This window comes from Podarcis vaucheri (assembly GCF_965113315.1).
Source record: "Podarcis vaucheri genome assembly, chromosome: 9".
In the NCBI taxonomy this organism is placed as follows: Eukaryota; Metazoa; Chordata; class Lepidosauria; order Squamata; family Lacertidae; genus Podarcis; species Podarcis vaucheri.
In genome coordinates, this window is record NC_138767.1 from 52,824,117 (window position 1) to 52,848,048 (window position 23,932).

The 23,932-nt window shown below is 42.4% G+C and overlaps 1 protein-coding gene and 1 long non-coding RNA gene across 34 annotated transcripts in view; one reads left to right on the forward strand and one right to left on the reverse strand.

Annotated features, from left to right (window-relative positions):
* The window catches only part of SORBS2 (sorbin and SH3 domain containing 2), a gene marked incomplete at its 3' end in the record, with an annotated part of 177,085 nt that extends 154,336 nt beyond the window's left edge, over window positions 1-22,749 (reverse strand). For 32 of the 33 annotated variants that reach the window (XR_014223452.1, XR_014223453.1, XR_014223454.1 and 29 more), the window contains exon 1: window positions 22,029-22,126. Of the gene's footprint in view, window positions 1-22,028; window positions 22,127-22,521 lie in introns of those variants that run through there. The other variant, XM_082237837.1, reaches the window with a different exon arrangement.
* LOC309540788 lies at window positions 9,244-14,108 on the forward strand. Its single transcript, XR_014223494.1, has 3 exons — window positions 9,244-9,458; window positions 10,694-10,885; window positions 12,922-14,108. It is a non-coding gene; the product is annotated as an uncharacterized lncRNA (long non-coding RNA).
* Window positions 22,750-23,932: the final 1,183 nt, after the last annotated feature.

A 23,932-nucleotide genomic window follows, 5' to 3' on the forward strand; every position in this document is an offset into this window, starting at 1 on the left:
CTTCTCCCCCTTGCATGTATTTATTAAATTGCATGGAAGCATTGAATTAAAGAATTTGACCAATAATAACTATTTTCCCCTGAGAAAAAATATTGGTGGGTATCCACAGATGCCATGGGAACCGTTTACCAAAGCAGTCATCTATAGCATGTTTTCACTCCTGTAATTTCCTTGAATACATGTCTGAGGGTGGGGTAACAATCAGGGGACCCCCAATAGATCTTTTCTGTAGGGACAGTTTTGATAGATGAGATCAGGTTAGCTGGCAGCTGGCCCAATGAACACTTTCATTTCTCTTCTCAGATGGTAAGGTGCTAAGCTGTGGGAAGCTTTGAAGTTGCAGATTATGTTGCTGACAGGTGGACTGATCCCCACTTTCAAAGGCATCCTTCCTTAGACAGAAGGCTGCCCAACTGATTATGCTGTCATCTCTCTCCTCCTCAGCTTGAGTAGAGGATGGGTGCAAGTTTGGTCTAGAGGTACCTCACCTATAGTTTAGCACTCTGGCTCCCTTTCTCCTGTCCTCTGTCTCTCATCCAGACAAGCACAACAGAGGTTTTCCCTATTAGGAGGGAATGCTGAATGCTCTATTAAGTACCTTCTGCATCCACTTATTTGGCTTCACACTCAAAGCTGTGGGTGATAAGAAAAGGAGCAGATGTCGGGAAATCACAAAAGCTTATTCTACTTAGCAATGGGAAGGACGATTTGTTTCAAAGGACATATTCAAGGAATCTGGACATTTGTTACCATAACTAAGGCACAATGAACAATAAGGTGGCCAACCTGTTTCTCAAATGCATTACTTCAGACTGCCAATGATAGCTCACAATATCAAATACTCCTCTATATGTAAAATCCTTGCACACAGAAAAGTAGATACCAGGGAGGATTCTAGTGAAGCCATCTGTCTTGACATATCAGTTTTCCATGTGCAGGGAAAGCATACCAATCAATAAATAAATTCCCTCATCTAAGTAGAACAGTTCAGAAAACAGGTCAGTTGCCTTGTCTACTATGTGTGAGAACTAGGCCTCAGAGTAAAAGGGAGATCATTTTGCCATCTTGCAGAAAAGCATCCATTGTTCCCTCTGAAAAGGAATGTCAAAGTCCGGGTAGAGGATCAGGGCTGTGTAGAATACCTGGTAAATATTGTATTAAGTCAGTATTTGCACATTTGGATCTTAAACGTGAAATCAGGAAGTCTAAAAAAGTCATCTAACTGCAAGCAACCGTGTTCAGGCTATAAACGTGGCATGGGACACCTAAAAATGAGCTTTTATTATAAACCCTGAAGGCAGCGCCAAGCTAACAATGCCTTAGAGGCAATTCAGAAAGATGGATCAAAGTAAGAGATGACTGGCTATTCCTGCTAGTGACCCAAAAAGGACAAAGGAGAGAAGAAAAGATAGGTGCGAGGTGACAAGGATTATATACGAGCCATTCAGAACTACAAAATGTTCTGTGTGCTGCAGTGTGTGCTGCCAATGAAAAGAAATCACATAGGCTGTCAAATTTCAGAGGGATAGACATCCAAGTGTGTTCAGGGTGAATTTTAGAAATCAAGCTCTGCTGGGCTACAAACTCATACATCCACACTGTCCTCATTTTTCTGGTACCCATCCCTTCTAAATCACTGCGGCTATTTTACAATTGAGGGGCGGCTTTATGTTGTTTATGCGTGCACATGTGCACTAGCCACAACTCACTTTGGGCCAAACTGCTCATTACATTATTCACACTGAGCAGAGGGGATTGTGCTTAAAATCATGCTCATAGTCCAGGTAGCCCCCACCCAACAATTTCCTGTAAATCAAACAGCCCCAAGGTGGCCTGAGACATTTAGAATGCTGAGGCCAAATATCCCACTGACAGCCCTGCAAGGGCTTCACCTCAACGACAAATACTTCAAGCGTACCTGGAACGCCTCCCTCTCACAGGAAGCAGCAGTACATTTTTATTGTCAAGTTCTACATGCTACCATTTGGTTAACAATGCCACTGATATATATGGAGGCATTCTTCATGAGCAGAGTTACTGCTTTTGGGGAGAAATGGGACAAAACAAAAACTGGCCTTCCAGAGCACAGACAAACAATGTGGCGATGGGACTTTTCTTCTTGTAAATTAGACGGAATGAAATTCAAATGAATGCTTTCTTCGTGTTAACGTAAAGTGTTGTAAGTTATCATCTAAACTGGAGAAACTCATCACTCAGAAGCAATACTCTTTCCTGATAAAGGAAATATGTGTTATCTCTTCTTAATGTATACTCAGCTGTTAAGTCAGTGACCACACCACTGCAAAATTAAGAAAATTCCATACCCTCCAATAGTTCTCTATTAAAATAGGGATGTCCCATTCCATAATGATAATTTTACTATTTATACTCCACACCTCCTACTGAGTTGCCCCAGCCACTCTGGGCAGCTTCCAACATATATAAAAACATAATAAAACATTAAGCATTAAAAAAACACTTCCCTATACAAGATTGGCTTCCAATGGCTCAGGGGTCGGATAACTCCATACCCTCCAACATTTCTCCAATGAAAATAGGGACATCCTAAGGAAAAGTGGGATCAAATCAGAAACTGGGATGGCTTCGCTAAATCAGGGATGTCCCTGGAAAATAGGAACACTAGGAGGATCTGGAATTCTACTGGTGGAAAGTCAACAAACATTCTGTGTTCTCTAGCCTTTAAAAGCCCAAAGCTTTAGCTTATATATTTTTTATTTGGTATGTATCCACAGATATGCAATTTTATGCACAGTTTTACTGTCAGCTAACCTGAAGTTGTAATGACTCCAGTCCAAAGCCAGGCAGGACCACTGTTATCAGTGGGCTTATAATATGTATAAGGAACTATCATAGTGCAGAAACTTAGTTCAAAACAATTTCTCTTCTGGCTAGGTGCTGAATATAGCAGGTGGAATCTTCATGCATGTGGAAGCATGCAAGTCATCTGAAAACAGTCCATAAGGAACATATAAAGCTCAATGACGTCAGTGGGACTACTGATGAGTTTATCTATACAGTTGCATCTTTATGTTGAAAGGCCTATCAAACTTGGGGCATTCTTCACACATATCTTTCTAAGGAATCTTTGCTGTATAGGCTAGACAAGATCCCATTACTTAGGTCATTATTTTCACAGGATATATTTTAGAAGACCCTTGAATGTAGTTAATCTTACCTGCACCACCTGGTGTATGTTGTGTGTGCTTTGCAAACTTCCATACCTATAGGTATCCAATAGGTAGTTGACACCAAGGGGTGAAATATTTCGGTCCTACCTCAGTGGCACTGGTTAATCATTAATACACCATTTTGATTAATTCCAAAACAATCACAGCCAACACCAATCTAGCTGCAACTGATTAATTCTGGACAGGAACATGCACAGATCTCGTCAAATGTCTTCATTTGAGCATAGCTTCACATATATCACCACATATGCTTCTGGTTTCCTCAGTTAACTCACAGTCAACAATTAATTTTGTAGTATGCTAAGATAATGTGTTATGCATCCAAGGAGTAACCTTATCCTTAGATTATGCCCTGATTCTAACATTATGCTGCTATTTACAGCCTGAGCAGTATATACCAAGTCTGAGAGATGTGATCTTTGCAGGACAAGATTCAAATTTCACTTCCGTCACAAACCCTATCAAATGGCCTTATGCGAGTCACTGTTCTATCAACTTTTCACATCCTCATCTGCAATATGGAGAGAATATGGCTGACAGGACTTCGAGAGACTGATGTCCTACTTCAGACATATTTCTGAATGAGCCACATCTTTGTTGCCACTTACTCCCCCTCTCCCCGGTCACTTTCTTTTCCTTACAAGCTCAGCTTACTGCAGTACTACCTATTTGGCCAATTCAGTTTGCCATGATACCCAAGGCGAAAAGCTGTAGTTTGAGTGCTCCTTACAAACTTGAATGGCAAACAAATATTTCAATGTATTTAATTTACTTGTATTATTAATACATTTATGGCTCACCTTTCCTCCAAAGAGGGCTCAGGGTGATAGGTGTGAATCTCCCCCTCCTCATTCCATCCTCACAACAACCATATGAAGTCATTTACGCTGAGATAAACTGACTAGGACTAGGGACTAGGGGACGCGGGTGGTGCTGTGGGTTAAAGCCTCAGCGCCTAGGGCTTGCCGATCGGAAGGTCGGCGGTTCGAATCCCCACGGCGGGGTGCGCTCCCGCTGCTCGGTCCCAGCGCCTGCCAACCTAGCAGTTCGAAAGCACCCCCGGGGGCAAGTAGATAAATAGGTACCGCTTACCAGCGGGAAGGTAAACGGCGTTCCGTGTGCGGCTCTGGCTCGCCAGAGCAGTGTTGTCACGCTGGCCACGTGACCCAGAAGTGTCTCCGGACAGCGCTGGCCCCCGGCCTCTTGAGTGAGATGGGCGCACAAACCCCAGAGTCTGTCAAGACTGGCCCGCTCGGGCAGGGGTACCTTTTTAAACTGACTAGTCCAAGGTCACTTAGTGAGCCCCGTGGCTGAGTCAGGATTTGAACCCTGGTCTCCCAGGTCCTAGTCAGGCACTCTAACCACTACAGCATATTGAACCACTGAAACAGGCCCATGCATTTTTGAAGAAATGAAATGTGATTTTTAAAAAGAGAGAAAGACTGTGACGAGCAAGATCACTCCTACCCCAAACCACACTGATGAAGAATGAAACTGAGCTCTTTCCCATAATTTCAGAAATACCATATTTTTTGCTCTATAAGACTCACTTTTTCCCTCCTAAAAAGTAAGGGGAAATGTGTGCGCGTCTTATGGAGCGAATGCAGGCTGCACAGCTATCCCAGAAGCCAGAACAGCAAGCAGGATCGCTGCTTTCACTGTGCAACAATCCCTCTTGTTGTTCTGGCTTCTGAAATTCAGAATATTTTTCCCCCTTGTTTTCCTCCTCCAAAAACTAGGTGCGCCTTATGGTCTGGTGCGTCTTATAGAGCGAAAAATATGGTACTTTTGTTTATTTTCTGCGCTACTCCAAGTTCAGAAGCGTGCCTTGCTACTGCAGTCCTGGGAAATTCCAAGGGCCACCCATACTCTAGAAAGAAAAGTGGGATCTGAAATTGGTCCTTTCTTTCTTTTCATGTCTGGGGCATACCTGTTCTGCCACCCAGTAAATGGAGAGGGAATGGAAGAGGAGGTTTCAGGGATTGGGGTGACTGGCTGGCTGAAAGAGCCAGAAGTTATTCTCTAGCTTGGATTTTAATTTGAGCTAGAGAGGTATGTTGAGGTTGCATCAGAAGCTTCTCAGAGAGCCTGGGATACCTCGCTTGCACCTGTAAAATGCTCCTTCAGTAGCAATGTTATTTAACAGTTAATAACACATACAGGGCAAATCAGCATATAAACCAAACAGAAGCCTATTGTTTAATGAGACACCTGAACGTGCTGCCAAACAATTGCTCCTTAATTCTAACAAGGTCAATTCTCTTTACATGCATTGTATTTTTAAAATACTGTAAATAAATAAGAGAGACTAAGAATGTGATGCAATCAGCTCTCTGCCACACAGCAGAATGGATCAGAGAAACAGAACATCTCTTCCCAAGCAAACCATTCACTATCTTAAAACTTAGGCAGTGTGAAGATGGGCAGACTTTGTTTTAAAAGTGAGTCCTGGGGGTTGCCCTATAGCCTAGAATTTATAGCATCACACTCAAGTGTAACTAAGAAACAGAATACAAGGCAGGACACCCCATTTTTTCTCATGAGATCTCGGTGGCCACTTTGGGTGAGAGTGAGGTGCAGGCCGTGTGACTCTCCCAGCAGCATGTCTTGGAAGACGTGCACCCCAGTTTTGACTATGCAGAAAATTGTGGGCTCATTTTTAATCATTCTCATTAAGATGGATGAGGCAAATCCAAACAGCTGCTGTTTGCAGAGGTGGGGAGACAAAACTTGCTGCTCCCCTATGTATGGTCAGTTTAACTGCTGTATATTTTACATTCTCACATACATGACCTAAAGGCTGCCATTCATAGTTATGGTGAAATGCTACACTGGGAGATACCAGTCCATCTTAATGAGAATAAATTAGCCTCAGAAACTCCAGGGAGAGCAATTGCAAAAGCAGGCATAGGGAACCTGTGACCCTCCAGATATTTTTCAGCACCCACCACCCCTGACCATTGGGCCATGCAGATGGATGGGAGTTGTAGTCAAACAACATCTAGAGGGCCAGTGGTTCTCTGCCCCTGCTATAGTTCTGCTATGAGATCACTGCAATAGGCAAACCCTCTCTTTGCCCTTGGGTCATTATAAGAATGCATTCTTACCTTACAGGCCTCAGCAGTGGCATAGCGTGGGGGGTGCAGGGGGTGCCGGCCGCACCGGGCGCAACATCTGGGGGGGGCGCTCGCATTCGCAGCTCTCTGCCCCTACCTGGCTCACTCACTCTCTCTCACTGCAGTGCTGGCTGTGCCCCGGGTGCTGACAACCCACGCTACGCCACTGGGCCTCAGAACTAGACAGCCAGGAATTACTTTGCTTCATAGAATCATTGAATCATAGATTTGGAATAGACCACAAGGGCCATCGAGTCCAACCCCCTGCCAAGCAGGAAACACCATCAGAGCACTCCTGACATATGGTTGTCAAGCCTCTGCTTAAAGACCTCCAAAGAAGGAGACTCCACCACACTCCTTGGCAGGAAATTCCACTGCCGAACTGCTCTTACTGTCAGGAAGTTCTTCCTAATGTTTAGGTGGAATCTTCTTTCTTGTAGTTTGGATCCATTGCTCTGTGTCCGCTTCTCTGGAGCAGCAGAAAACAACCTTTCTCCCTCCTCTATATGACATCCTTCTCCAGGCTAAACATGCCCAGCTCCCTTAGCCGTTCCTCATAAGGCACCCATCACCCCTTATGACTCAAGAGCATCTTGAAGCATCTGGATGGCTGCTAAGAAAGCAGAATACTGGCTGAGTTAGACCTCTGTCTCATCCAGAAAGGCACTGCTTATAGTCTCTCATAAACATAATTTTGCTATTAACTAAATGGCTCTGCTGGATTTATTCTTTAGAAACCAATAAATGCCACTAGTAAAACTGCTCCTTTTTCTACAAATAGCCCAACAATTCTGCTAAGGAAAGTTCAGTGTTACTTGTGCATTTCTAATGGATGGATGTGGGCCAGCCAAGTAAAAGCTTTTAAAAAAGGGAAGATTATTTTTTTTAAAAAGTGGGAAGTATCAGTTTGCCAGTATCAGAGATAATGAATTAGGGAAAAAGTCTCAGTGCATCATCCAGACACAATTAAACACAAAATGGAAGCCTTTACAATTAGGACCAAGAGAGAAACAACATTCTTTTAACTAGAAATATCTCACACTGCCAGTCTGTTAGAAATTGAACTGGCAACCTGGAAAATGAGCTTAAGCAAAATCAGATTGGAAGAGATCAGGCTGTAGGGATTCCTTAAAGTACAGAGGCAGGAGAACCTGTCACATCTATTCTAATTAGTGGATTAGGAAACAGCAGTGAATTAACTCTATATACCAATCTTCACTAAGGGATGACACAGTTGTCAAAGGAAGGCAATTGCTACAGAATGCATTTGCTCACTATTATGAGGGCTGTTGTGAAGATCCAAGAAATGAATTATGCTTTGTTATTACACATGGACAATGTGAAGCCTTGCAGATGGCACAATATAAAGATGCTCCAGTTCCAGTCTTGAGGAACTTATGAAGCAGCAAAAGGAATCATAACACACATCACAGTAAGAAGAGCAAGCGATAACAGTATCACAGTATCATTGATATATTCCAAGTGACAGTTTAGGGTGTTGAAACGGCAGAAAATGCAGCAGTGCCAAACATGAGGCTGTTCCTGTCCCACCCCCCTGCAGTTCTTGAAAAACATTCTCCCCTGAATTTTTTGCTGCTCTTCAAAACTTTTCGGTGGGTGGGAAGTTACCACTTTCCTTACTAGGTCTCAGTGAGTCCTAATGAGACCTCTCATCAGCAAGAAGAGCCAGTGTAAAGCTGAAGAAAGCATCCTTGCACTGTTTCCCACCCTCCACACTTCCTCAGGACCTACAGGATCATGCACAACATGGGAATGCAGGAGGAATTCAGTGAGACATGATCTTAGCTCAAGTGGTAAACACATGAGACTCTTAATCTTAGGGTCATGGTTTCGAGCCCCACATTGGGCAAAAAGATCCCTGCATTGTAAGGGGCTGGAGGACCCTTGTGGTCCCTCCCAATTCTATGATTCTACGAAGTGGACACACCCGACCACTCCAGGTTAATGTCGGGTTTGGGGCAGGAGTGCACTTGGGAACCAGCACTTTATCATTTTCCTATTCCCATCCCATACAGGTATCCCCACATTTGCATGCAACCACAAATACGCATGGCGCTGGGAAATAAATAGAACCACACCAAGAAATGGCAGGAGAGAGCTAGAGTGTCCTTGTGGCTCACAAGGAGACCCTCTCCGGAGCCCAAAGGGTATGTTGGTGAGGGAGGAAGAAGCCCCAAAGAGACAGGAGGCACAGCAGGACTTTGTTTAGGCTGCTCAGCCTTCCCACCTATCAGCTGATAGATGAAGAGCATCTTCCAACCTCCAGCAGACCCCAGAGTTTCAACTCTAGTTATTTTGTTCTGAACTGAAGAGACAGTGGGAGAGAACACTGGAGATCGGGGGGGGGGGAATAAGCATTTAGAGGGTGCTCTCCAAATATGTGGTTTTTGTTTATGCACAGGGCCCTTCAGAATGTAAACCCAATTTTAACAGTGGGGTTAAATACACACACCTGTATTTCCTGTATTTGTATATGATTTGGTCTGAGGGCTGTCTGCCAGTCTTCTCTTGTTTTTTGGCTGCAGGAAGGTGATTGTATTGCTAACATTTCAGCACAGCTCTAGCCCAGATTTAGAGAACCTGTGGCCCTCCTATTACCCCTGGCTGTGGCGGTCGGAGTTTATGGGAGTACAACCCTACTCCTACCAAAACTCAACTCCAAATTATTTTGGGCTTTGGGAACTCAGAAAGGACAAGCCATTACATATATTTAAGAAGTTGCACTTGGGATAAAGACAGATGCACCATAAAAAGAAAAGTCAGTGCCTTCTTCAGTCAAGTGGTAAACCTGACTCTGCAACTGAACTAATGGAGCTTATCTGGACTGAGGGGGAGTAAAGACTTAGCCCTTGCCTTAGCCAAATACAGACAGTACAGGATGTTCCTGAGCTAACTGACTGCCCAAAAGCCAAGAGCATATGTTGTTGTTACTGCTGTTTTGAAAAACAACCCCCCGAAACACTGAATATTTAAAATAGGAGCATAATTAATCGATGATAATTGTAATCTCTTACCTGGAATTAAATTATCTATTTAACCACAGCTTTGGATGCCAGCTTTGAGGACTGCCAACCAGACAGACACACCTGTCACATATGAAAATCCCTGCCAGGTGAGTTTGGGTTGATACCCTCATATTAGGAATATTCAGGCGAATTATAAAAAATGTTGCCCAGGTTTTAGGGACTTAGATGAAGTTGGTTGATAAATACTTTTGTTTGTTTTGTGGTTATTTTATGTTTTTAATAGTATTGTTAGGTAAACTTTTAAGATATTAGCTGCCATTCGGAGGAAGAGCAGGGAATAACAATGATGTAATAAATCCTATATAATAAATATGATAAAGACACACACATATGCAATCTGCATGTATATAATACACCCATATAAATATGCACAGTATGTATATATGTGTATGCGACACAGAAAAATTAACTCTAAACTGAGCAAGAATTTCAATGAAAGGTACCTTGACTTGAAGTCCAATCAAACACTGCAAGCGGGGGAGGGGTGGGGATTGTATTTTGAGTGTTTAATCCAGATCTAGAAAACAGCACATCCTATGGTGAAAGCAAATTATGCAGCCACATAATTAAGAAAGCTGAAAACTGTTGTGTGTGACACGACCCCCACCCACTTGACAAGAATAAGATTGTGTAATTTCACTCATGGTTTGAACCGAGATTCTCTCATCTGGCACTGAGTATAGTATATATGAGAGAGATTTATCCACATGCACCTGTACTCACATGTAGCCCTTTAACTTAACAAATAACATGGGGCAGGGGTAAAGAAACAATACAATAATTCAAATGCTGAGGTCGCTTTTTGTTGGCAAATAAACATATTTAATATTTGGTATGTTATCATGTGCTACTTCAGCTTTTTGCAGGCAAAAGAGAGAAAGAGGAGATGGATATTGTTTGCCACTGAAGTTCTCCTCAGAGTACCACTGATGGGAGTGCATGTTGTGTTTGTTTCAAGCAATTGTGGGAAGTATATTTTGCTTTTTTGTGGCTGAGGAAAGATAAGTGGATGTTGAGACCACAAGAGGAGATTAGGGATTCTATGCTTGTACTGCTAATAAATCACACTCTGCCCACTGATTTGCAAGACCAAATTACATTTCAGAAACTCTGGGGAGCTAACATTGGGTGGAAGGAGGTGATGATTGCCTGCACAGTCAGTGCTTAGAAAAGTCTAATGCGAATAATCTGAACAGGACATTGGAGCGCTTTTCTGAGTAACTGGGAGTGCAACTGGCAGTTTTTGCCTGCACCATTTGGTACACTGGAAGCCTGTAATCCTGTGGGGAGGTGTCCATTATTAAATTCCTTCCCATATCAGAACAGATCTTCCTGGGACACTAGAGCAATGATGGCCAAATCAACAACGACCACACACTATGAACTCCTACATGACTGGACTTCCAACATTATCGCAATTCATTAGAAGGAGACATACTACCGTGGCTCCCGCTCTGCTAAAGGCAGCATCAGCTAGCATCCTACATTTCTACACATTTCTTAAAGAGTGCAGGTAAGCTATGCTAGACTCACTGCACGGCCAGAACTTGCAAATAACCTGTTCTCTATATAGCTGGAATTCTGCTACATAGGCAGTAGAAGATGATTTGTTCTTACTAAATAGAAGCATTTAAGCAGTGAAAATACAACTGTCTAGTTCCACCCTTAGAAAGGGTAACAAAATTACTTAGTTAGATAGTTGGTGTGATTCAATAAAAGAGAGGAACCTTTTTTGATGACTAGTGAAGATGCTGAATGGCAAAACGTAAGCATAACAGCAGAAGTGGATAGCATGATGGGGCAGCATAGATCAGCAGGACATAGTTGCAGAGCATCATCAGACAGGGAAAGAAAACAATCCCTTGGATTTAAAACATTTCACCCGAATTGTGGAGATTATCACTTCCAACCATTTTTAATTTTTTTTGTATTCCTTCCGGGAATGTGACCTGTCACTGCTTTTCTTCCTAGAAAAAATGTGCTCTACTCACCATGAAATTGTAACAGTAAGTGCCACACTTATTAACAACAAAAAAGAGGTCTGGGTACTGCATACCTTTGGGTACCCCCTGACAAAGCACTGTGACATGTCCTTTCAATGCATCCACACCCATCACAACTGGTATGAAATTTAACAGTGAACTGAAACTCCCTTCCCATTTTTTCAGTCTCGTTTGTTATCTCCATACTCCTCCCTGCAAGGGGAAGGTTTTCATTTGCTTTTTTGAGAGCACAAGGAAGAGAGATTTCTGTTAAATTCAGTGTGTGTGTTTGGCTTACCTAACTGTAAGGGGACAAGGCTGAGGTTTCTTCCCCTCACCCCCACTTTTTACACTTTAAGGAAAAAGTCTGCATTTTGTCATGTCACTATCACGACCCAGTGTTGCATTGTACAGGTGCACAAATAAGAAACTGATATGTGGCTCTGTTGCAGTTGCCCTGTGGAGAATTCATATGAAATGACCACACTGCAAATGCTTGCCCAAAACACATGAAATGGTAAACAGGTTAAAATCTGTTGTGTTTTTGTTTAGATGTGTTTTTTTAACCTGGGTTCAGACTTATAATTAAATGAGAATTTTACCTACCAAAGAGCAACACAGCCTGCAGATCTCTTCATTTAAGGAAGAGTTTATCTTACGTAGCAATGTTCTGAAATAGCACAACTTGAAGATGTTCAAGGATGACTTTCGTGACATGTTTATTTATCCCCTCAAAATTTTAACCTGCAATGACAAACGTGCCCCACCCACTAACAAACAATAAATGGAAACCTGCACTTTTGCTCAGAGATTCAAAACTAGTTTAAATGGCATTGAATCATTTCCAAATCCTCAAGTGACCATTTTAAATAGCTGAAATAAGTTCCAGCCACTGAACTCAATGGCTGGGTCTCCATATTCACTATGGCCAACTCTCTCTCTCTCTCTCTCTCCCCATTACAAAGGGGCAGAGGATAAGGTAGGCATTTGTTCTTTCTTTGGTTGCCTTTTTGCAAGGTTCCAGAGGGTTCTCATGGGTATTTTTATCACTTTGGGAGCAAAAAATCTGTGGTTGGGAAATCTCCCCAGAGGAATCAATGGAAAATTTTGACTCATTATGCAAATGCTTGCCTAACAAATGATTTTCTGGATAAGGCTTTGAGCTCAGCTAGTGAGACCTGCATGCATACCTGTTCCACAACAGTTGCACTGTTGGGGGAACAATTCAGAACTGGTGGTTACTTTTTAAGCCTTAAATGGCTTAGATTTGGAATAATTGACTGCAATCCCCCTCCTGCTCATAGCTGAGGCACCATTGGTTGGGGGCAAGAGGCCATTTCTGTGGTTTCCTCCAGATTACTGAATAGTAGCTACAGCCCCTTCAGCCTTCCAATTGTTTACCACCCAGTTAAACCTTCCAGCAGGCATTTGTCTGCAGGACAGAAACTTTTTACAAATTTGGTAGACCCTCATTTTAGAATATTTTTTGTTGCTGAACCTGCATCCATCATATGTTGCTGTTTTACGTATTTTATTTGATTGTTTTATTCACTGCTTTTTTATCTAGAAAAATAGGTACCAGTACTCACCATGAAGTTGTTACAGTAAGTGCAACACTTTTTAACAACAAAACAACAACAACAACAACAGAAAAGGTGCCGGTACTGCATATTCTTGAGTACCCCCTGGAAAAAAACCACACTGGTTTTATTGAAAGCCACATCAATTGATGCAAATGCCACCAAAGGCTGGGGGGTATTTGTAAAAAAGAAAAAAGATCATACTGTGAAGAAAACCAAATGCAAGAAGTATATAAGTTAAAAAAGTGAAATATTGTACCTATTTAACTACAGTGTCCTATTACCACTGAATTTGACCTGCACATCAATTTAAGAAATAATTCCTGATGAAAGCAACTGTTAAAGCCAACTAGCTGATTTTGTAAACGCACACAGCAGTCTTTAGACGATGTATATCAATGCACTCACTTTTTAGGAAACTTTCTAAAATATATTTAATTGACTTCAAAGCAGCATCTGCTGCATTTAAATCAGGAGTTAATTTTAAGCTCTCTAGACGTCCAAGTCTTACTGTCATAAGAATGCAATATTGTATTTTACAGCAGTTAACTTACTATGCTCCCCCCCCCATGCTTCACCATACAACTAGACTGTATTTCATGCTGACATGTGCTGCATGAACAGGTGCAGACTTCAACAGAAATTTCTCCTAGGGCTAGTAGTCCTGAGAATACTGTATGTGTCTTGAATCTTGGAATTGTGTGTAAGCAAAACCATAAATCAGCTACCAGACGTCTCTGTGAATCAGATGTTGTGTCGGTTCAAAACACGTGCAACTGTACAGCTATGCAAAACAGGAATTAAAACTCTCTCTTGTGCTTGTTTAAAGATGGGATAGAAATCTCCATTGCAGGTCAAGTTACATGATACCCTATCTGTAAACTGACTCCTAAAGAAAAGAGCTCTTCCAAAGAACTCTGTGCGCCAAAGTATGTCAAAGCTATGGTCTTAGAAGACTGACTTATTTATGGTCAAATTGTCATTCATTCATTTTGTAGGTCAACAGAGGCACACTTCTTTTGGGTGCTTTCCTCCCACTATGCCCCATGAATTCACACAGTTATCATTACACTCTTTTAAAACTGTTATACCATGGATTGACAATAAAATGAAATCATACAGCTGATGAGGGGGAATAGTTTCTGCTATCAGTAGAGAAATGAAAGGTGCAGCCTATACAATATTTTTCACTCTTCTGAGGAGGATGGAGACTATTAGCTTTCCTAAAGACATGTCAGGGCAGTGAGCAAGTAGGGCTCCCAAACAGAATACAGTGGTACCTCAGGTTACAGACTCCGCTAACCCAGAAATAGTGCTTCAGGTTAAGAACTTTGCTTCAGGATGAGAACAGAAATCGTGCTTTGGTGGTGCGGCGGCAGCAGGAGGCCCCATTAGCTAAAGTGGTGCTTCAGGTTAAGAACAGTTTCAGGTTAAGTACGGACCTCTGGAACAAATAAAGTACTTAACCAGAGGTACCACTGTACAGCAGCTCAGTCTCAAGACGAAGGAGTGAAGGCCAAGCCAGGTGGGTCGTTATTGGCTCATCAGGACACCCAACCCTTTTGGGCTTGAAAGCTGAAGCACACCGCCCAGCCATTTGCAGAAGTTGAACTGCAAAGCAAAAAATTCGGTTCACCATTCCTTTTGCATGCAATTAGCCCAAGTGATGCAGGGGCTGTGGCACACTGGGCCCCAAAGTCCCAGATGTAAGACCCCCGCTAAGGCTCACAACAGGAGAAATATACACACTATCACAACTTTAGTCCCTACTTTTGCCAAGAATTCAGCAATCCTTTCAAATGATGAAGGTGGAGAACCAGTCTGTAGACTACATGGTTTCATACTGGGAATTATTCCTCTCTCCTAAAGGGTTCACATTCCCATCCCATGTGTATACTGGGCCTCCCAGTATTTATTCTGTGATAACCCTAAAACCCAAATCTAACCACAGTGTTTCTATCCTTACCTATTCTTACACATATCCCACTTGAATGATTCTCCACATGAGACCATATTCCTTGAATATTAAAACCAGATAATGATCAACGTAGTCAATATGCTGATGCTTCTGTCTCAATATATAGTATTTCTTTCAGACTCTGTAAACACACCCTTCCTCTTTTTAGCAAGAATTTAGAATTGTTTTGGATTTTCATTCCTCGAAATATTTAAAACCGATCCTGTTTTAAACTCCAAGGACTCAATCATCTATTCTGACCTTCAGTCATAGCTGTTATTTTCTCATAGCAAGCTATAGCTTCTATAAATTAACAGACCATCGATTGCTTTTACTGCTTTTATATGCCTGCAGGGCTTTGTTCCATTTCCCCCACTCTAGTATGAGCACTGCTGATATTGATTCTGTTTATTCTCTACAACACACTCTTTTTTGCTGTCCTCCTTCACTCAAGCATGTTGGTCTTAAGAACTCATTTATAGGGATACAAAATAAATTTTAAGCAGTTGTGATTTAAAGGAATCTTGATAGCAGATTAACAATCACAGGGTTTTTATTGAGATAATAGGGTGAATGCAGTATATCCCACGCCTTTGACAACTTGGCAATTGAAGTGTCATATAAACACAATGCTTTTCTTTTAAACCTGAAAGGTAAACGACAACTGTACACACACAAAAATATTTTTTGTTCATAATTTTGCATAAAGTCTTGGGGAAGATCTTTCAGCAAAGCAATACTGAAATAAAAAGAATATGCTCCAGCTTTTTCAAGTAGAATTTCTTTTCCCATCAGATGAAACGTGTAGCATTTGACTTGAAAACATCAAATCCACAGTTGCACCCAAATCAGTGCTTCTTTCTTGTTAAAAAGGTGTACATAAGAACACTGTTCAGAAACAAGTTGTTTTTCAAATGAAAGAAAAAATTCAACAGTAAGAAGTTCAGCATGAACAGGAAAAAACATATTTGTTTTGGGTTTTCTTGATTTGTAGCTTTGTTGAATGTGACATATTACCTGTCAGGGCACAAGCAATTCAATAAGCAGTAGCAGTTCTATGAGAAGGCAAATTCTCCGACTGTCAATCATATCTCCACAGGGGGGAGTTCCATAATTAGGGAACTTCCAGGTGTTACCACCAAACAGGTAAGGCTTATTGGCATCACCACCAAGAGGCCTCCCACACTGTTCTCAAAGGCCATGTTGGGACATACTGGAAAACGTACTCCATCAAACATTTTGTCTCCCCTCCAAGATATTGGGTTTTGTTTTGTTTATGTTTTTGTATTTCTGCAAGCTTTGGAATTCCCCCATTCCCCCCAGCCTGCCGATATATCATGTGTGGATTGGAAATATGTGCAATTTGGACTACCTAAGAATCCACATTCAAAGGAGTTTGCTATTAGTATATATAATTACAGTAAGATTTTGCACTATTAGGAGACATTGGTTGATGACAAAAAACCCGAATCATACCCTCGAGTGAATTATGGGAATGCCTCCAACATAAAATGTTCATGTTTACAGAGATCATATAGTAGTTTTTAAACATATATTTTCCAGTGCCGTTTACTTGATTTCTCAACACACTTTTGTGATTACTGTAAAAATACAGGCAGACTTAGTATGATCCACATGGTACAAAGATATGGCTTTGACATCTGTCTGTCAACAGGGTCAAAATTTGAACATGGCAATGAGTGGGACATCTTGCATGCCCATATCACAGGGATGGGGAACCTGTGACCCTTCAGGTGTTGATTGACTCCCAACTCTCATTAATCCCAGCCAGCATGGCAAATGGACAGAGATGGCAGGAATTATGCCCCAACAATATCTGGTGGGTCACAGATTCCCCATCCTTGACATATTATATGCATTCCCATAATCAGTTGTATGAGAGTCTGGGCAAATGGCAAATCCACTTAGGTGAGCAGGAAAGTCAACAGAGACAGAAAATAAACCACAACAGTGATAACATAAGCCAACTTCTTCAATAGCATTTGAGACCTGATGGAATGACAAGTCAAGCTGCGTCCCCCACTTCTGCTCGCTCTTCTCACCATGCAGCCAATATTTAATGAATACAGAACATGCAGAGTAAATGCTTTCACACATTTAATGTCATGTGTAGTTTGGTTCTCAGTAAAGAAGCCAAAAGCAAATTTGTAATCATAAATGGAGACAGTGTTCTCTTTCTGTGGCCTGGTAGCAAAGCACTAAACATGTTAGCTTTAAATCTGTGTACTTTTTGAATGGGAATCTGTTTATGTTTTTATTTCATTCCATTTACTGCCTTAACTTACAGCACAGCTTGTCTTGTTCATAAACCCTAGCAAAGCAGGAGCACCAACTGACAGAAGGAAGTATTACAAAACACAACAGCCATCCTCACACAAAAGAGCAATTGGAAAGACTGGCATATAAAGTAGTTCCTAGGCAGCCAATCATTCAGTCACCAACCAGATGATGACCTCATGTGCCTCCAGACCATAGGTGATACCCAACCAAGTCATACTCAAGAGTGAAATCAATGAACATCAGTCAAATCCCTTTCTTACAATGGATCAACCTTAGTATGACTAACACTGGATCTTACACCATATCCTGAGATCCAAATACTTTATTTCCTGCACACTGTGTGACTTGAACTTGCTACAGAATAGTGCCATACTGCCAAAGCTGGGATATTTCACGTGATCATTTGTCTTATTCTTGCTTTCAGAGCTCTGTATATTCAGCTGCTAGAGACACACATCCAGTTTTCACTGCAGGTGGTAAACCTGTGTTACTACTTCAAGATTGCAGGGGTGGAAGGGGGGCTCAACATGATTGAATGCTCCTCCAATGCACATAAATTTCCTCCACCTTGAGAACTGGCATGTCAGGGAGATGTAGAGTTCTAGCATAGCCTTCTCAGCCTTTGCATGTGGGCTCTTTTTTATTTTTTTGCTGTTGTTAGGAAGGTGCATGTGAAGATCCCACCTGCATTCTGATGGATTACAGCCAGGACAGATTTACAATCTTAGTGAAAAATAGGCCTTAGACAAATGTCTGTAAATTACTGTCCATTAAAATGAGCATATCGACAAACAAATATAGATTATAAGATTCATATACTTGTCAGTAAAGAACAGCTGCTGTAGGTTCTGCCTTTCTGTAACTTACAGGTGTACGAAAGCTGGACATGAATGGCATTCCATTAAATGTCAGTTTAATGCCCTCCCCACAACAAGTGCTGGACAATAGGGAACATCAAGTGAATTAATTAATGCATATAACTATTTACCAATAGGCACTTTACCAAGCTGGGCATGCAGCTGCATGATAAACTGGTCACCTGTATCATCTTGCTAACACTTCATTAAATATCTTTTGTTTCAGTGGCTTAAAGTTAAAGAGACCCCTGACCATTAGGTTCAGTAGTGACAGACTCTGGAGTTGCGGCACTCATCTCGCTTTATTGGCCGAGGGAGCCGGCATATAGCTTCTGGGTCATGTGGCCAGCAAGACTAAGCTGCACCTGGCAAACCAGAGCAGCACACAGAAAAACCATTTACCTTCCCGCTGGAGCGGTACCTATTTATCTTCTTGCACTTTGCCATGCTTTCGAACTGCTAGGTTGGCAGGAGCAGGGACCGAGCAACAGGAGCTCACCCCATTGCGGGGATTCAAATCACTGACCTGTTCGGCAAGTCCTAGGCTCTGTGGTTTAACCCACAGCGCCACCCGCATCGGTTTCAGTGGTTTATGGTTGTACCATGGGGATGGTGAATATGTGGACCTCCAGATACTATTAGGACTGAAACCCCTATCATTCCTGACTACCAACCAGGAGAACCACAGGTTCCCTCACTCCTGAAGTACACTCCTGAGTGCCCAGAGAAACTATTTCCCCCCAAATGTGTGAAGGACCTTCCATACTGCCTTGAGCTGCTTTGAGAAAGACAAAATATAAAAGTAACAATAAGGTGTACTGGCCATCATTTTTTGTCATCTCTAGAATAAGTCTTGATCAGCTTGCCAACATCTGGCCTCCCAAAAACAAGTCTGCCTTTCAATCCAACTGCCAAGAAAAGAACTAGAGATGATGAGGCAGTTACATATATTTATTTAAAAGTTGATGCACTGGCACAGAAAAGCAGGTAGCACCATCTGTTTTTCTACATGAAACAGAGCAAACAAGGGAATGGAATGAAATCTCTGCCTCCCTGCTCTGCCTTGTTACGCTTGTGCCCCATAAGCCTGGGGCAATTTTATTCCAGTCCGGCTTGGATACTACAGCTGAGCTAGACTAGGGGCCTAACTGCATTGCTTTTGATCACCTGTGCCACTGCCCCAAGTTATTTGAGGAACAGAGGCTAGAGCTCTATTTTGGGCAGCTAGAGCCCTATTTGGGTGTTCCCGCCACAAGATTAACAATTGTGTGAAGGGATGAGTGGGGCTCTGCCTGCCTGCCGCACCCAGCAGCCCTTGAAATCCATGAGTTGGGCAAAAGAAATGTTTGTACAAGGTAAGTCGCCTATTTGTGCCTAGGCTCCACTCCACAACACAACACAACACAACACAGAACCCTAATTCCACACTATGAGCAGGGGAAGCCTAGGTACATATAGCAAGCTACCTTCTGCAGACATCTCCCTTTCCAGTTCATAAGATGAAGCAACACAGACAGAGTGGGTGCAGCTTCTGGGCACAGTTCTGCTCTCCCCACTATGCAATTAACTACTTGGTTCCTTTTGTGCCATGCTTTTGAAGGCACTCAAAAAAAAATGAGCAAGAACGATATTCTCCATTACTTCCAAGTGTCTGCAAATCCAGTGTGAAGTAAAGAAATAACATTACTCTTCTTGAAGCCCTCTGTACATGTTTGAGAATTTAGCAGAGGGGAGTCTCTCCCCCATCTCTTCTGGCATATCTTTCCCTCATTAAACCACATTTGTCTCTGGAGTTGTTAGGGTCCTCCAGGATTATGTGACTAGATTTTTCTGAATGTGCAGACAGCTCTTAAGGCTCCAGTGTATTACTTATGACCGAGGTCAACGTGCTATTAAAAGCAGAAGAAATCCATGTTTAAATTGAAGGTATGTTTCAATGAGCACAGCTCCATTCAAATACCATTTCTGGAATCCTGTGGGAAAACTCTTTAACACAAGGTAATCCATACATTATGAAGTTGCAAGGAAAAGGGAATTTTGTGACAAAAGTAAATGTCAACACATCCCAGCATGTGTACACTGTGCATACATAGAGAGCAACTTGTGTGTACAAACTTTATTCATTATGATCTGCACACAATACTTACATTAGTCCCTGATAAAAATGCCATCCTTTTAAAAAAAACATTGTGTGAAGCAGCACTCAGTGTTTAACAGTGGACTTGACACAGAGCAGAATCAATAAATACCTGTTAAATTGAATCTGTGTGATACTATGAATGAATGGCACATCATAGCGAAAGGGATGGGGGGGCCAGTCAGGTCCTATATCTGAAAGATCTTGAAGTGTAACAGAAGACAAGAAATATAAAATAGGCCAGTTCAAGTAACTTAAGCGCTTGGGGATGAAACTAAAAAACAACTCAAAACATAGAAGATGCTTTGCAAAGGACTTGGCAGACAAGCGACTCTAAATGTGAATGTGCAATTCTGGGCACACCTGAGTACACCATTTCCCGATCGCCTTTAATAAATGCTCATATATATATATATATATATATATATATATATATATGTATATATATATATACGGAAAAGACATCTGAAAATGTATTGGACTTTGGCACCTTTATTGCTTCACCAGCACATAATACTACCTTTGTTACTAATTTACCTACTGACTTCGGCGCAGCCGTCTGCAATGTTTAATCTAGCAGCGATTCTATTATGTTAAGTATATTCTAAAGATTATCCAGTAGTGCTTTGAGAAAGCATGGAATTTTATAAAAACATGAAAGGCACTCCAGGTTTTCAACAACGTTCTAAGCAGCCAAAAATGATGGCATTCTGGCAAAACAACAGCCACCTATTACTAGTAACCTGGAGTGAGTACAATTCTCTCCTTTACCATAATTTAAACATTATCTGCCGTACGCTATGTCAACAGATTGCGGTTTTATTGATCAGTTTTACGAGTTATTTCAAGAAACCAAAAGCCTATATGTTTAGCACCTAGACATATGCCAGAACCACTCTGCTTCAGTAAGGTCTATAGACATTCCATGTGTGTATCTTTCATTTCCTTTGTCCCCGATATTGCTCTTAACATGCAGCTTGCCACCGAGGTTGTGTTTCAAAGGAGTTTCACTCTCCACCCCAGTCTAGCTGCATTTGTGGTCCATGTGGAGAACTGGCTTCCTTTATATCAATCCAGCCCCCAACTCAGGCGCACAATGGGTGTGTTGTGCTCCGTGTGTGCCTGAGTGTGGGTCTGTGGGAGCTCTTTGAAAAGGAGGTGTGAACTGTTTCTCTCCTACCTTACTCACTTGCCTCTTAACAGCACAGCCATCAGAAACTAATCAAACACAGCAACGGGGCGTGCAGCCCACAGGACGAGTGCAAACGCCTCTTTTCCCTTATGACCTACATACTACAACAATGCAATGTAATGCAATGCAAGAGCCGTGGTGGAGAGGGCAAGGGGTGGCCAGTGCTCTTCCAATCTAGTTATATAGCAACATTCACGCCGGGCAGAATGTCAACACCGCAATATGGAGGGGTTTCAAGGGCTTCAGATGGTTATACTTTTAAAAACTCTCCCCAAGTCCTGGGGCATACTGATGATTTCCTAGAGTTGGGACAGTGGTGGTACAAAAGGAGACCCCCCCAATGCACATCATCATCTCTGAATGTGGAAACGAAGTGAGAGGGGAGGTGTTAACACAGATCCCAACAGCAACTGCTCGCTTGCAGTAGTAGCCCAAGCCTGACAGTTCGATTATCTGTGTCTTGAAAGAAAGGCTCTCTCCACTATACACATCAAAATAAATAATAGCCCGGGCAATTGAATGTAAAGTCAACATGGACGGCTTTTTTCTCTTTTTTAAAACAACTTAATGCAAGCGAAATATATACATACAGGCATATACCACCAGGGTCTTCAGGGCTACGAACGGGAAGCAGGCGAACAAAAGCTTACCTTTCTCGCCGAGCAGCTCAGGCGCGCGCGAGCAGCAGCTGCAGAAGCAACCTCCTTCACCGACTAAATCCACAGCCAGATGCTCCCAAGACAGCAATCTGTTAATAGGAAGTGCATACAAACCTGAGAGGGCTTTTTTTTTTTTTTTACACTTACACACACACACACACACACACCACAAGACAGAGCTCGTCTTGAGCTGCACACCTGCTTGCTTGCTCTCAGCTAGGGGTGTGTTTTGCATGAAGCGACGGCAGCAGCAGCAGGCGGGCAGGCAGGCAGCGTGCAGGATCAATGTTGTGAGGAGAGGGCAACACCCTTCTTTTGGGTCACCAGATCGCGCTCTGAGAGCCCAGCCGGCGAGCTGTGGAGATAACTGCAGAGGAGCCTCGCTTCCCACCCAGCCCCCACCCCAACAAGACGCGCACACGCGCGCGCACGCACACACACACAAAAAGCAGCCCCTGCCCGCGCGCGAGACTGAGATATGTACCCTTTATCACGCTGCATTCCACCTTTTCTCAGCTGGGGGTGGGGGGTGGGGTGGGGGAGGAGAGCAGAGGCGATAGGCAGCTTGTCAAAATGGCAGCTGGGAGGCATTCCCGGCTCTATTAATTAGACCCATAATGGGCTCGTTTCTTCAGTTTCCTCGCAATAAATTACGCCCCCCCCCCGCTTTGTGTACTCCACGCTAAAGCCCAGCATAATATGCTAACACTCTATTTACTCCCCTCCCTCCCCCCCCCCCCGCCCGCAAAATGGCTGGTCCTTTCAGCACTGCTGCAGACAGCTCATTGGGTTCCACTAGCTTTCTGTAGCCATGGCAACAACCAACAGACTTATCCACCAAGCATGGTTGATCATGTGCGGATCTCATCCCCCCCCCCCCCGCAACGCAGGAGGTTAATTGCTGTTTGTCTTATAAGTACCAGGAAAGGGGGTGGGTGTTCACGCAGATATTGCCAATCTCCCATTAATTAGACGCGACGGAGATTTTGGGTCGTTTGCTCCAAACCTAGGTGGAGTTGGGAATGTTAGAGCCCTATCCTATGGGCAGCATTAAATAATAAATGCCAGTGTTAACAAACTGTCTGAAACTAGCTTTCTTTCTTTCTCTTTTTGTCTTCTTCCTCATCCCTTTCTCTTTCTCTTCTTCCTCCCTCCTCTCTTCCCTCTTTCTCTTTCATTATTGTATGAAGTGGCAAGTGTAGAAAATTGGTCAGAGGCTTGTAAAATGTTTATAAGGCGATCGTCTGCTTATTCTGAAGCTCCCTCTTTATGTTTGTTGGAATCCCCTTGCTTATTGAAATGCCTATCTATTATCAACAATAATACTTTTTCCAGAGCAACTTCGATGTGACCACTCTTTGAATGGTCTTCCATAAATGTGGGATGGTGGGGCAAGGGGGAGGGAATCAATAGTATCCAGTATTCATCCTAAAAGTGTAAATCAAGAGATCTTAACATTTGTTGCCTTCAATGTGGAATGTAGACAGAATGTTACAAGCACTGTTATTTCGGAGTTCCACCATTGTTTTTCCAGCAAGGCCTTTAATGGTTGGTCTCCAATGCATTCAACAAATTAAGCTTTTTATCTTGGGACAGAGATGCAGAGATGGAAATGGCTCCACCTTTAGAATTTCTGCGTTATCTCACATAAGTATTTATCACATATTTGGTGAGTTCTGCACAGCTGAGAGATCTGTGGGGATACTGAAGGATACTATGTGAGTTTGCATAAAACTTATTGACATGCTTAGTGGCTATTGTACATCTCTTCTCAGAGCTTACATCCTGCCATATAGTGCCTTATTCTGCAGTTGTACATACTTTATATCCCAATTAGATGTTCCTGCTTACTCGTAGCAGTCTGAAGAACTGTGGACACTTTCGATTTGTATGGT